This window comes from Manis javanica, chromosome 7 (assembly GCF_040802235.1).
Source record: "Manis javanica isolate MJ-LG chromosome 7, MJ_LKY, whole genome shotgun sequence".
In the NCBI taxonomy this organism is placed as follows: Eukaryota; Metazoa; Chordata; class Mammalia; order Pholidota; family Manidae; genus Manis; species Manis javanica.
In genome coordinates this window covers 106,579,598-106,594,317 of record NC_133162.1, presented here as the reverse complement: position 1 = coordinate 106,594,317, position 14,720 = coordinate 106,579,598, and the positions used below count along the sequence as shown (strand labels likewise).

At 36.4% G+C, this 14,720-nt stretch overlaps 2 protein-coding genes across 2 annotated transcripts in view; one reads left to right on the top strand and one right to left on the bottom strand.

The window, feature by feature from the left end:
* THSD7B (thrombospondin type 1 domain containing 7B) overlaps window positions 1-14,720 on the bottom strand; it is a 905,223-nt gene that overhangs the window by 864,301 nt on the left and 26,202 nt on the right. The gene's annotated exons all lie outside the window — the stretch shown is intronic.
* The window catches only part of LOC140850476 (uncharacterized), a 29,355-nt gene continuing 26,480 nt past the window's right edge, over window positions 11,846-14,720 (top strand). Inside the window, exon 1 of the mRNA XM_073241384.1 lies at window positions 11,846-12,640. The gene's annotated coding sequence lies outside the window, so the exon portion shown is untranslated. The remainder of the gene's footprint in view (window positions 12,641-14,720) is intronic.

The following is a 14,720-nucleotide window of genomic DNA, read 5'->3' as shown; positions in this document are numbered from 1 at the left end:
AAAATTTCCCAGAAGGAAAATTTCTCACCCTCTCTCAATGACCTGTTCCAGTATCTGAAGGTTAGTCACACACAGGAGCACAACCCCACTGTTCTTCAAAAACTCGACTGAACAAAATTTGGTTTCTGCAAAAAAAAATGTTCCAGATACTTTCACTAATTACTAATTATTCTTTCTCTCCTTTATGACAAAAGCAAATGAATTTTCACTTCTCAGTTTTGCAGGTCATCAAATATGGCATCCTAATATATTGACCAGTAAAAATGACAATGTTATATTCTGTCAAACACTGAAAATTTAACTAGGGTTTCTTCATAAGTGTTCCAGATACAGAGCAGAGAAAATCCTGTTTATAATTTTTAATTACTATTAAAAAAGACAAAAAAAATGGAAGTTCTTAAAGGAGAAAAGTAAGTTCATGATCTCAGTTTTACAGAATTTATATTGTGACATGACTGTAACTTCATAGTCTCCTTCCAAACCTAAACAAATTTACTGTACAGCTCAAAAATCCAAGAACTGATTAGAAACACAAATATTAAAATCCAATATTTCAATTCTGTAATTAGCAATAAATCATTGAAGATCATGAATTAGATTTTGTAACCAAATGACTCTCTACTGCCACCTACAGGTAGCACCCAACCTTTATAAACCACTTAAAATATTTCTAGGTGATGATGGTACAACCAGACTAGTTTCCCAAGAACCTCTCACAGTTGTGCTTATTAAACAACCATCTAGTATACTGTTGCAGTTCCACAGTTCCCAAAAGGAATTTATGCCATGTCAAAATTTACAACCCTTTCCAGGAAGAAACTACTAGAATCATAGGAAAACAAAAGTGAAAGTATCCTGAAACACCAGCTAATGCCACTTCTCTGGTCTAGCCGCATCTATAACAGATCCCATAACAATCTCCTTCCATGCTCTACGAGGTCCCTTTAACTTTTCTCCCTCATAAGTGACACTTCCTGACTTGTGTTTCTAGGATAATTGCAGAAGTCAAGGCCACCTGTTGAGGTCCTGCTGTAGCTACAAAAAAAATGGATAGATTTCAGAAATCATATTTTAAAAGACATCTAAAAGATGTGGGAACAATGAAGTCTGGAAGAATAACATTACAGAGAAGGAAAAGCACTTTCCAGGTGAGAAGTAGGTAAATGAGGGTAAGGTATTATGTGTGCATATATTTAATAGGCAAATGAGGCTGATGATCAAGAGGGGAAACAGGAGCAGACTGACATATGACCTAGTATTAGAGTCAGCATACCAGAAATTTTTTTTGATGTATGTGATAAAAATAATTACTCAAGATGGACTGTGCTGTCATGGGTGCATACTGAAATCTCTAAGATAACCCTAAAAATCATCAACCATGCACAACTAAAAAGATAAGAAAAAAATAGAACAATTATATAATTATTTAGTCCCCAAGAAGGCAGAATATAGAGGCCAAGAAATAGAACACACAGACCAAGATGGTAGGCATGAACTCATTTATGGTACTAACTGTACTACACGTAAATGGATGAAAAATCTCAAAGACAAAAGTCAGAAAAGATAACAATAGCAATATTTAACTATAGGCTGGCATGTTAGGCAGGGTAACAGCTCCCACAAAGTTGTCCATGTCCTAATCCCCAAAACCTGTGAATGTTACTTTACAAGGCAAAAGGGACTTTATAGGTGTGATTAGTTAAGGATGTTAAAACAGGAAGATTATCCTGGATTGTCCAGATGGCCCAATGTAATCATAAGTGTCTTTATAGATGAAAGGGAGATTCAGGAGAGTCAGTGTCAGAGTGATACAGCATGAAAAGTCCGGATTGGCAACTGCTGGCCTTGAATATGGAAGAGGCCATGAGCCAGGGACCCTGAATAGCCTCCAGAAGCTGGAGAGGGCAGGGGACTGAATTTCCCCCTAGGGACTCCAGCAGGAATACCGAGCTACCAACACCTTGACTTTGGCCTACTGAGACCCATTTTGGACTTCTAACCTCCAGAATGATAAGAAACTAGATTTGTGCTGTTTTAAGTCAACAACTTAATGATATTGTTATATGAGCATTACAACAGGAAACTACTACAACTGATTATAAGAGAAATGTCTTAAATATAAGGTTATGGATAAGTCAAAGAGGATGATAAAAGATTTCTTAAGCAAATACCAATGAAAGAAAGCAAGTGCTCCTATATTAACACTAAACAAATTACACAATGGAATATTATTCAGCCAAATTAGACTTTTTGACAAGAAGTTTTACGACACATCAATAGGGATATTTCATAAATATAAAAGTGTCAGTTAACTTAGGAGACATGGCAATCTAAATTTTTTAACTCAAGGAAAAACAAAAACATATAGAGAGAGAACTAGACAAACCCACTCTCATCACTATAGATTTTAATAACCTTCCCTTCAAGAAGAGAGTCACAGACAAAAGATTAGAAGATATGAAGAACACAATGAGCTAAACTGATCTAATGAAAAGTATATAAAACAATGTTCAACAACTGTAGAATGCTCATTCTTTTCAAATGTACCTAAAACATTTCCAAGGTAGATCATACATTGAGTACAAAACTCAAGAAATCCCAAGGGATTAAATCATACAGACGATGTGCTCTGATTCCAGGGGAATTAATTTGAAATAAAAAGCAAAATCCATCAACTGCTTGACAATTGAGTAATATACTTCTAAATAGGAAAAAGTGGAGATTATAAAATATTTTAAGTGAATAAAAATGGAAATGTAACATCATAACTTATGCAATGAAGATAAAGTAGTGCTCAGAGAAAAATTTAGCTACCTGTATACAGTATCAGTTAAGTATAAAGGTGGATCAATTATCTAACCTTCTGTCTCAAGAAAAAGAACAAAAAATTAAAACTGAACAAAGTAGAAGACATAAGACAAAAATGAATGAAACATATAGCAGATAACCAAATATAGCAAAAAGCTGCTTTTATAAAAAGATTTGTAAAACTGATAGACACTTAGCAAAACTGACAAGAATAAAAGAGAAAATACAAAGTACACATATCAGGAATTAATGAGGGGCATCACTACAAACAAAAAGATAATGAGAGAATATTATGAACAAATTTGTGGTAATAAATCTGTCAACCTAGATAAAAGGAACAAATTCACTGAATAATACATATTACCAAAATATGTGGAAACATGAATGAAAATCTGAATTTATAATTAAAAACCTTTCCACAAAAGCCCGGAAGTCTTTACTGATGAATGTCTTCAAACATCAAAGGAAGAAACAATACCAAATTCAGACATATTCCTTTATGGAACAAATAAAGTGGAAATACTTTCCAATTTATTTTATGAGGTTAAGGTAACCCTGATACTGAGACTCAAAAAAGATATTACAAGAAAAGAAATTACAAACCATATCCCTCATAAACACAGATACAAAAATCCTAGTAACTTTTTAGCAAACCAAATGCAGCAATATATAAAATGGATGATACAACATGATCAAGTGGTTTTATTCCAGAAATGCAAGATTGGTTTAATATTCAAAAGTCAATCAGTGGAACATGAATAATAAAACACAAAATCTGTGAATTGTACTGCACCAAAATTAAATAATTTTATCTTCAAAAGACACTGTTAAAGAAAAAGATGAACTACATGCTAGGGGAAAAAATAGTGAAATTTATGTATAATAAAGGGCTTCTATGCAGACAAAAGAGCTTATAAATCAATAATAAGAATATGAATAACTCAGTTTTTTAAATGGGTCAAATAGTTGAACACTTCACAAGGAAGATATACAAATAGAAAACATGCACATGAAAAAATGTTCAACATCATTAGTCATCAGGGAAATGTAAATAAAAACCAAATGAGAAACCACTATACACTCACAAGATGCCTAAAGTTAAAGTGATGGCAAGGATATGGAGAAACTGGAAATCTGTTCCATTACTGATCAGAATGCAAAATGGCATTGCAGGGGAGTAGGAGAAAGGGGAGAAACTGGAGAGTGACTGGTAATGGGAACAGGGTTTCTTTTTGGAGTGCTGAAAGTGCTCTAAAATGTATTGTGGTGATGGTTACAGGACTCTGTGAATATATGAGAAGTTACTGAATTGTACACTTTAAGTGGGTGAATTGTATGGTAATGAACTGAATCTCAATAAAGTTGCTATATTAAAAAAGAATAAACCTACTGTTTTGATGAAGTTACAATAAAACAACTGGCTTATGGAGATGGTTGCATAACTACATCTTACCAGTTTTCTTGGCCCAAGAGCACCATAAAATAGCATGAAGAGGTGCAGTTTATCAGGTGTGGAGATGGGTACCTAGGGGTTGTTATATGTTCTGATACTGTGACGGTTTCTTTAGGACCTTTAAAGTTTTCCCTCTTTTTGCTTTCTACCAATGCTCCAACTGATGTCCCCCCAAGCCGAGTCATCCCCTTCTACACCAGGTGCAGTGCCTCCCTGAGAGCCATGTCTGTTCCCATAAACATTCAAGTGATTTCCTTTTAATGCCCCAGGAGCCAATACTCTGATCTATCAAGCCTAATACTCCAATCCAGGGGATACTTTCCCTTTCGCTAAAGAGCATTTGCTGTGTTTCCATTAACCCTCCTATTTCTCTCCTCCTCTTTTCTGAATTTCCCTTCCCAGACTGGGGTGTTTCTTGAATTTGAGGTAATTTGAAGTTTGCAGTCTTTTACCTATGCTGTGGTTTCATTTGCTTCCTTTGATAATCTGTATGCCTCCTTTGGTAGATGTGTGGACAGATTTGGATTTAGATAGATACCATTATCCAGTGGAATGCTAGAAGCCCTATGTAGAATTTTATCACTACCAATATTCTACCTACCATGGTGAAGATAAGTATACTTTATGGTCCTCAGAACCTCCAAGGACTTTCATCATTTTAGGTAGAGGGTATTTTAACACAGATGATAGGAAACAAGACACAGGCAATATGTAATATACTACCTAAAGAAATCGTTAATGTTATAGAAATTTGGAATTAAAGTAGACATCATTAAGACAAATTATTGACAAAAGCTTCATAAAGAAGACAGGATTTTATTTTAACTTTAATGAACACATAAGATTTGTCATAGAATTGAAATCTATTACACTGCCCAGACAGCTTTTATGATGTGGCCATTTTAATTTCACTCTTTTTTAGATTCACAAGCCAATTTTGAAAATGGCATGTTTTTATAATGTTTATACATCTTTCCCTACTTCCCCATAAAGGAATTAATTATCCTCTTCTTGACAATATTCCTATTATTTCATATTTCAAGCTCTACATTGCTTATTTTTGAGTGTCTATCTCCCTCATTGAGTTTAAGCCTCTGCCCGGTAGGGAAGAGCTCTCCATTTTTGTGTCATTACCTTAGTGGTGACCAACACACAAGATGCTTAGGAACCAACCTGAACTTATTTATTCAAATTAAAAGTAATGATTAGCAATTCTTTAGAAATTATATTCACAATCTGTATTCACCTTTTTTTTAATGTGAAAAAGATTAGTTTTTGCTACGGACAGAAGTGTAGAGGAAATGGCCTGGAAGCAATTTCAAAAGCTTTAAAAACTTTAAAATCCAATTTGTTATTATTTTAATTACTAAATCTTGGCAATAACATCCCTTTAAATAGTGATTTTAAATATCCTCAGGCCTTCAAGGACCTAATTTTGTACTGAATATGCAAATCTAGAGGTCACTTTATTTAATAAATACATACCTCCTAATCAGCTGCATACTAATGAAGTTAAATATGAAAGCCAAATTTCAGTTATGAATTACAGACCCTCATCTCTGTTTCTTGATTGCCTGAATTACCTCTATCTGGAAAACTTCCAATATGTAGCAAAATGATCTGCTGAGAAGAACATCCTTTTGAAGATTAACTTCCTTCCTTCAACCAGATGAGGTAAAAAGTGATGTGTCTCTAATTCTTAATTTTTTTGTAACTCTCCTTACACAAAATAATGATTTATGAGCACCTAGGGGTAACTTGGCTAGCTTAAGGCATGCTGCACAGGTTTGGACGCTTAAACTGAGTCATAAAACTTAAGATTCCTGAGATTTGTAATTAAAGCACACACTTCAGCTGGAGTATTTATCCTGCTTCAGTTCTGAGAAATTAATTTGAACTGAAGAGAGAATGGGTTTTCTTCTCAATTCATAGCTCTCACAGTTTATCCTGAGCATGTTATCTCCTAAAAAAAAATCAAACATAAAAAATTTTTCCTAAGCCTAATATGACATACATCAGCTGACATTTACATTTCAGTTGAAAATTAATTTGTGTGAATATAAAAGCAACAGATTGTATTATTTCACAATGTGTCATTGCAATTCAAATAATGATCTCAAGTAGCAATCTGAAAGAAAAATCATTAAAAAGTTCCAGCTCACTTTAATTGGTCTAACAGATCACTAGTGCTAACCTCAAAGTAAAATGATGCCTCAGTCTTAGAAAGTTCTTTCTCATTCTTGCAATCAATTGTGATTTGTAGTGTTAAGCATGACTGTGATAGCTTGTGGTATCTCTTGAGGGGCACTTTAATCCCATTCTGGTTTGGCAGTTTACTTTACTGAATCACAGAGCTCGAAGGGAAATCCAGGTAGCATTAAATTGGCTAAGTGAAATGGATCATTGACTTTAAAATCTCCAACCATACCCTCTACTTGGTAGCACCAAAATCCTGTATTCTATACATGCATCTTATTTCTTCTTTGTAGCAGTCAATTTAGGCAAAATCATGCCACAGTAACAAACAAACCAAAATTTTCACTGCTTCCAACCAAAAATAGCATTCATTTCTCAAGTATGCTACATATTCATCACAAATCAAGGAGGTTAAAAGAGAAGCTGCTGTCTGGGACATGCCAGTCTCAGGGCAGAGGAAGAAAAGAGCCTTAGCGGACTGCACAATGATTCCTAAAACTTCTGCTTGGAAAATGCACTCACAATTTACTCTCACATTTCATCGACTGAAGCAAGTCACACGACCAAGAGATGTACAGAAGGCACCAGGACAGGGGAGAACAATGTGTTTCTAAAAACACAACCAATAATAAGGTAATAATACAACCTCCCATACCCCTTAAAACAATCCATCTTTCTATTTCCCAAGGAAAACTTCAGATTCTTTTCCAATTCCCCAAAAGATTTTGAATCTTGTCACCCAAGGGGAAAAACAGAACAATCAAGTTGAATCTTTTTTAAACTTAAATTCCAGGCACATTTGACAATGCAGCCTGTCCTAAAAACTAGATCTTGAAATTCTTTAAGAATCCATTGCCAAAAATACTCAACAAAATATTAGCAAACTGAATTCAAAAATACATCAAGATCATACACCATGATCAAGTTGGATTCATCTCAGGGATGCAAGGATGGTACAACATTCGAAAATACATCAACATCATCCACTACATCAACAAAAAGAAGGACAAAAATCACATGATCATCTCCATATATGCTGAAAAAGCATTTGACAAAATTCAACATCCATTCATGATAAAAACTCTCAACAAAATGGGTATAGAGGGCAAGTACTCCAACATAATAAAGGCCATATATGATAAACCGACAGAGAATATTACACTAAACAGTGAGAAGCTGAAAGCCTTTCTTCTAAGATTGGGAAGAAGACAGGGATGCCCACTCTCCCCACTGTTATTCAACATAGTACTGGAAGACCTAACCACGGCAATCAGACAAAACAAAGAAATACAAGGAATTCAGATTGGTAAAGAAGAAGTCAAATTGTCACTATCTGCAGATGACATGATATTGTACATAAAAAACCCTAAAGACTCCACTCTGAAACTACTAGAACAAATATCTGAATTCAGCAAAGTGGCAGGATACAAACTTAATATACAGAAACCTGTTGCTTTCCTATACACTAACGATGAACTAGCAGAAAGAGAAATCAGGAAAACAATTCCATTCACAACAGCATCAAAAAGAATAAAATACCTAACCAAGGAAGTGAAAGACCTATACCCTGAAAACTACAAGACACTCTTAAGAGAAATTAAAGAGGACACTAACAAATGGAAAACTCATCCCATGCTCTTGGCTAGGAAAAAATTACTGTTGTCAAAATGGCCGTCCTGCCTAAAGCAAACTACAGATTCAATTCAGTCCTTATCAAAATACCAACAGCATTCTTCAACAAACTGGAACAAATAGTTTTAAAATTCATATGGAACCACAAAAGACCCTAAATAGCCAAAGCAATCTTAAGAAGGAAGAATACAGCAGGGGGGATCTTGCTTCCCAACTTCAAACTCTACTACATAGCCACAGTAATCAAGACAATTTGGTACTGGCACAAGAACAGACTGACAGACCAGTGGAATAGGATAGAGAGTTCAGATATTAACCCAAACATATATGGTCAATTAATGTATGATAAAGGAGCCATGGACATACAATGGGGAAATGACAGCCTCTTCAACAGCTGGTGTTGGCAAAACTGGACAGCTACATGTAAGACAATGAAACTGGATCACTGTCTAACCCCATATACAAAAGTAAATTCGAAATGGATCAAAGACCTGAATGTAAGTCATGGAACCATAAAACTCTTAGAAAAAAACATAGGCAAAAATATCTTGGACATAAACATGAACAACTTCTTTATGAACATATCTCCCTGGGCAAGGGAAACAAAAGCAAAAATGTGAACAAGTGGGACTATATCAAGCTGAAAAGCTTCTGTATAGCAAAGGACACCACCACTTGAACAAAAAGGCATCCTACAGTGCGGGAGAATATATTTGTAAATGACAGATCCGATAAAGGGTTGACATCCAAAATATATAAAGAACTTATGCACCTCAACAAACAAAAAGCAAATAATCCAATTAAAAAATGGGCAGAGGAGCTGAACAGACAGTTCCCCAAAGAAGAAATTCAGATGGCCAACAGACACATGAAAAGATGCTCCACATCACTTGTCATCAGAGAAATGCAAATTAAAACCACAATGAGATATCACCTCACACCAGTAAGGATCGCCACCATCCAAAAGACAAACAACAACAAATGTTGGTGAGGTTGTAGAGAAAGGGGAACCCTCCTACACTGCTGGTGGGAATGTAAATTAGTTCAACCATTGTGGAAAGCAGTATGGAGGTTCCTCAAAAAAGTAAAAATAAAAATACCATTTGACCCAGGAATTCCACTCCTAGGAATTTACCCTAAGAATGCAGGAGCCCAGTTTGAAAGACATATGCAGCCCTATGTTTACTGTAGCACTATTTACAATAGCCAAGAAATGGAAACAACCAAAATGTCCATCAGTAGATGAATGGATAAAGAAGATGTGGTACATATACACAATGGAATATTACTCAGCCATAAGAATAAAACAGATCCTACCATTTGCAACAACATGGATGGAGCCAGAGGATATTATGCTCAGTGAAATAAGACAGGCGGAGAAAGACAAGTATCAAATGATTTCACTCATCTGTGGAGTATAAGAACAACGAAAAAAACTGAAGGAGTAAAACAGCAGCAGACTCACAGAACCGAAAAATGGACTAACAGTTACCAAAGAGAAAGGGACTGGGGAGGATGGGTGGAAAGGGAGGGATAAAGGGGGTGAAAAAAGAAAGGGGGCATTATGATCAGCATGTATAATGAGGGGGGTGCACGGGAAGGGCTTGTACAACACAGAGAAGGCAAGTAGTGACTCTATAGCATCTTACTATGCTGATGGACAGAGACTAATGGGGTATGTGGTGGGGACTTGATGATGGGGGGAGTCTAGTGAACATAATGTTCCTGTTATTGTAGATTAATGCTACCAAAAAAAAAAAGAATCCATTACCATCTAATACTCCTAGCAGCCTTAGAAGTAGCCAGTGTGCCAAAGTACAGGGTAATTTACTCCAGGCAAACAAAAAAGTACAATTTACATCTGCAGAGCTGAAAAGAGAGGGCTTATGAAGAAATTGTCAGAGCTCATAAAACTCTGGTACTTCATCAAAAATATACTACATAGATATAAAAGAAAAAGTTTCCCAACTCAAGACTTTCCTTGAAATAAAGTAATTCAACCTCAATTTTTCAAGTGTTTCAGATTTCATTTTTAAGGTGTCCTAAATTTTTTGAATACCATTTGATTATGAATTCCATCATTTGCTAAACTTTCACCTTTCCTTTACCCTCATTCCAGGCATAAATTCAAAAATCATTTTGTTAAAGTCACCCTTTGCTTTCTTCTGAATGTTAGGCTCAATTCTTGCTACTGATAGCAATCCTGTGTGTCTTGGCCACCAAGACATGTCTTAGCTGAAGATTATTACAATCTTGCCTCCTTTCTGACCTGGACAGGAAAAAGCTGATATAGCTACTTTTTAAACATTTGCCAATGCAATCTCCATCCCTCTAACACATCTAGCCATCTCTTTTGGTTCAAAGTACCTTTATTCACTATAATTCATGCTAAAACTACTAGGTGAATGATTGATGAGGAATCAGACATTCATATAATGCTACAATAACCCTGTACAAATTAGTTAACAAGGGAAGAAGCATATAACTGCACAATGGAAGTATCAGAGAGTCATCACCGTCATCCAGCCATTAATTACAGCATCATTAAGATGGCATCTTCTGATAGGATACAGTCTGAAGCATTACCAAGGAAGCAAAATTTAACCAAATTAATAAACATTTGAAGCAAAATGCCAGTTAGCAAAATACAGAGGAACAAGCGAAACAGCACCTTGAAGAAGCAATCAGACAAACTCAGAAGGTGAAATATTTCACATAACAGCTGGTCAGGTCTCTTCAACAAGTCAAGGACATGAAAAAAATAGATTTCTTTAGTTAAAAGAAACATAAGGACCATAACAAACAGAAGCAACATGAGGTCCTTTCACATGCTGATTGGAATAACCATTAGTGAAAGACTTCGGGGAACAAAAGAGCAAATTGGGACATTCTTTAGTTCTAAAGGAGATGAAAATTAAGTTACAAATTTATATACACATAGATACAGAGCATTATAGAGAGATCAAAATGAATAGACACTGAAGTGTTAAAAAATAACAATCTGCATGTTGGAATATGAAGACTTTTTTCTAATTTTTGCTTGTATTATCTAATTTTTCACAACACACACATACTGCTCCTGTAATAATCCAGGACTTTTTGTTAGGCTTTATCTAACTGTAGTGATATGAGTGACACTTTGCCCTTTAGTCTTTGAGTTAACTTCTGATTTTACTTGATCCTTGTGTATGTACTTCAGTTCAAACTTTCTCTGTTTCTAAACTGTGGGGGCTGGGGCAAGTAGAGGGGAAAGGACTAACATTTTTTGACAGTCACTTGGCATGACCCTTGATCTATCACATTTAATCTTCATAATAATCACACAACCAGGTATCCTAATCCTTCTTTTACAGATGAGAAAAAGTTACACAACATGCTTCAAGAAAGCATAGTGGGTATTGTCCAAGGTGCCCTCACCCAGCTTTGTTGAATTTCTTAACTGAGACTCAACGCCTTTCCCTCCAAACCCAAGGACCTCTAGAAAACTGCTTATTGCCTAAAGAGGAAGTCTATTAGAGAATCAGGACACAGACATCTTAAATTCCTGACTTTCAGGCCTAAACACTGGCCTTGTGCACATATGTGAAAAAGACAGAAACAGTTAAAAGGAAACAAAGGAGTCAGATACAGTTTCGGTTTTCTAAGAAAGTGGGTGGAAGGGAACAATCAGACTGACCCAGAGTCATATCCTGCTTTCCTTCTGGGCCTTAGGAAATGATAAGCAGCCCCGAATCGCCACATCTTACTGCTGCCATGGCCAGGAGGCTGAGGGAGACCAGGGACTAAGAGGAGAAGCTCTGCATGACCTGACGGAGCAGAGGACACAGACAAACACCACCTTCACAACCAAGGCGGGCAAGGTTGGAACACACAGGGCAAGACAACGGACCTGGAGGCCCTCCCATAGTGATAAAGAGTGCTGTGCAGAAAGCAAGATGGACTCCGTGAGGGAAGACAACGGGGACCCGGGATATTCTGCAGAGACCAGTATCAGGAAGAACTAACAATGCCCAACAACCAGCAAAGATTTTACATTTCAGAGGATGCCTGCATGGACCACGACAGATCCCTGAGGGGTCAGATACCTCTCCCACAGCAGGTGCCATCCAGGGCAGAAAGGTGAGAGGAATACCTAGAACTGAATGAGAAAAAATAGACATGCTGAAATTAACCCCAAATTGAGAAATTGTCATATTTGCATTCTTAAGTATATGGCTTAAAAATATTGTAGCTGTAACCCCTATGTTTATCGCAGCACTATTTACAATAGCCAAGAATTGGAAGCAACCTAAATGTCCATCGGTAGATGAATGGATAAAGAAGATGTGGTACATATACACAATGGAATACTTCTCAGCCATAAGAAGAGGGAAAATCCTACCATTTGCAGCAACATGGATGGAGCTGGAGAGTATTATGCTCAGTGAAATAAGCCAAGTGGAGAAAGAGAAATACCAAATGATTTCACTCATCTGAGGAGTATAAGAACAAAGGAAAAACTGAAGGAACAAAACAGCAGTGGAATTACAGAACCCAAAAATGGACTAACAGGTACCAAAGGGAAAGGAACTGGGGAGGATGGGTGGGAAGGGAGGGATAAGGGTGGGGGAAGAAGAAAGGGGGAATTAAGATTAGCATGCATGGGGGGGAGGGAGAAAGGGGAGGGAGGGCTTTACAACACAGAGAGGACAAGTAGTGATTCTACAACATTTTGCTATGCTGATGGACAGTGACTGTAATGTGGTTTTTAGGGGGGACCTGGTATAGGGGAGAGTATAGTAAACATAGTATTCTTCATGTAAGTGTAGATTAAAGATTAAAAAAAAAAAGAATGAAAGAAAAGGGGGATTACTCCTTGATAGGATAAAACTATTGGTAAATCAAAGATTAATTCATGCTTTAAATATCCTTAATTTTGATCACTTAAAGGGTGTCAGATGATCGGCTATGGAGGTACTCTTTTCTGATAATATTCCTTTCTCTTAATAAAAATAAAAATAAAATATTGTAGCTGTATAATAATTTATCCCAGTTTATAGAGCCCATAGATGACAGTGTAACTTGTCATGTAAACTGCACTTTGTAGTACCACTAACAGAGGAAAGGCTAACAAATATTTCATCATGATGACAATTTTATAGACTAAGAATAAACAAAAGTATCATGTTTATAATGCCTTTGAAATTCAGAACTAAATGTTAGTTTTAAAATGGAACTATAGAGTACAGGGAGAAATTCACTATTTTTTTGAAATTATGATACATTTCTTAAAATTAAATTATATTTTTCATTTCACTAATAATTCCTCCTTGTAAGGAGTCATTAGTCAATGACTTTAAAAACCTCTTATTTATGCATTTAGAATTTCTTTTATATACTTTCCAAAAACAAAGGAGCCTAAAAAGTAAATATAGTCATTTTACTGGCCTGAGCCTTTTAATGTTCTTCCAAAAATAAAAAACCTGCACTTAGCCATTTCTGCAGTTCACAGCGTTTTGTTAAATTATACAAAGAATGAACAAACTAGAAAGGCAACCCAAATAGAAAGAATGTTCTCGGTCTCAGGGAGAATCTATGCTCAAAATCGTTATTTGTGAAAGCTCCATTTTGATTACTTTTGTTTTGCCCTAGAGAATACTTTAATATTCAGGTGGAAATATAATTTCTGGAGGATAATATTGCCTATAAACAGCCGGGAAAATGAGACAGGGTAAAGGTGAGTAGCACTACACTGCTGCTGTGACTTGAAGCTGGAGAGAAATTTCACTTTTTAAAAACAATTTTGCAGCATGACTCATTAGGAAGTTTCATCATGATGCACATTGCACCTTCCGGTTAACTGGATCTATGTGACCTACACTTCATATTTTTAATAGAAATATTCCATTAACCAGTGAGTTTTCTCAAAGAAACTCTAATTAAAGTCCTAACTGCTGTGCATTTCTCTTACCAAATTGATGAGAAAGGCCCTTCACAAAGAGATCCATAGGCAGCATTGATACCATAGGTCAATTTACTTGTTGAAAAGGAGGCAATGAAAGAGAGGGGCCATGCCTATCATTTGCACAGTTGCCCTCTGCCTTAAGCCTGCTCTGCTCTATGGGGCAGGAAGCTGATTCTTGCAAACTACGTTTGCACACTCCCTGCCAACTGACTTCTGGTTAAGCAACAATGGGAGGGAATGAGCAGAGATTGGGAGTGGGAGGGCTGGACTCTCTTTCTCCCTCTCCTTGTCTGTATACATAGGTAGCATTATCATTAGTGGCTGTGACTCCTTCGTGATGCCAGGGCCGTCTGGGTAGCTCTGGCCCTGGGCTCTTCACCTCCTTCACCAGTCTCCCTGACCCTATGGCAGGCAGCAACTTCCTGCCATAGCTGAGCTCTGAATTTCCCCAACATCCCATTTGGTTTTCTATTTTAATAGAAAGTGTATATATTTAAGGTATACAATGATGATTTGATATACGTATATATAGTGAAATGAATACTGCCATCAGGTTAATTAATATATCTTCTCCTCATAGATACTGTTTGTGTGTGAGATGAGACCACCTGCAATCTGCTTCTCTTAGCAAATTCCCAGTGTTCAATATAGCCACCATGCTTTCCAATAGATATCTAAAGTCAGTCA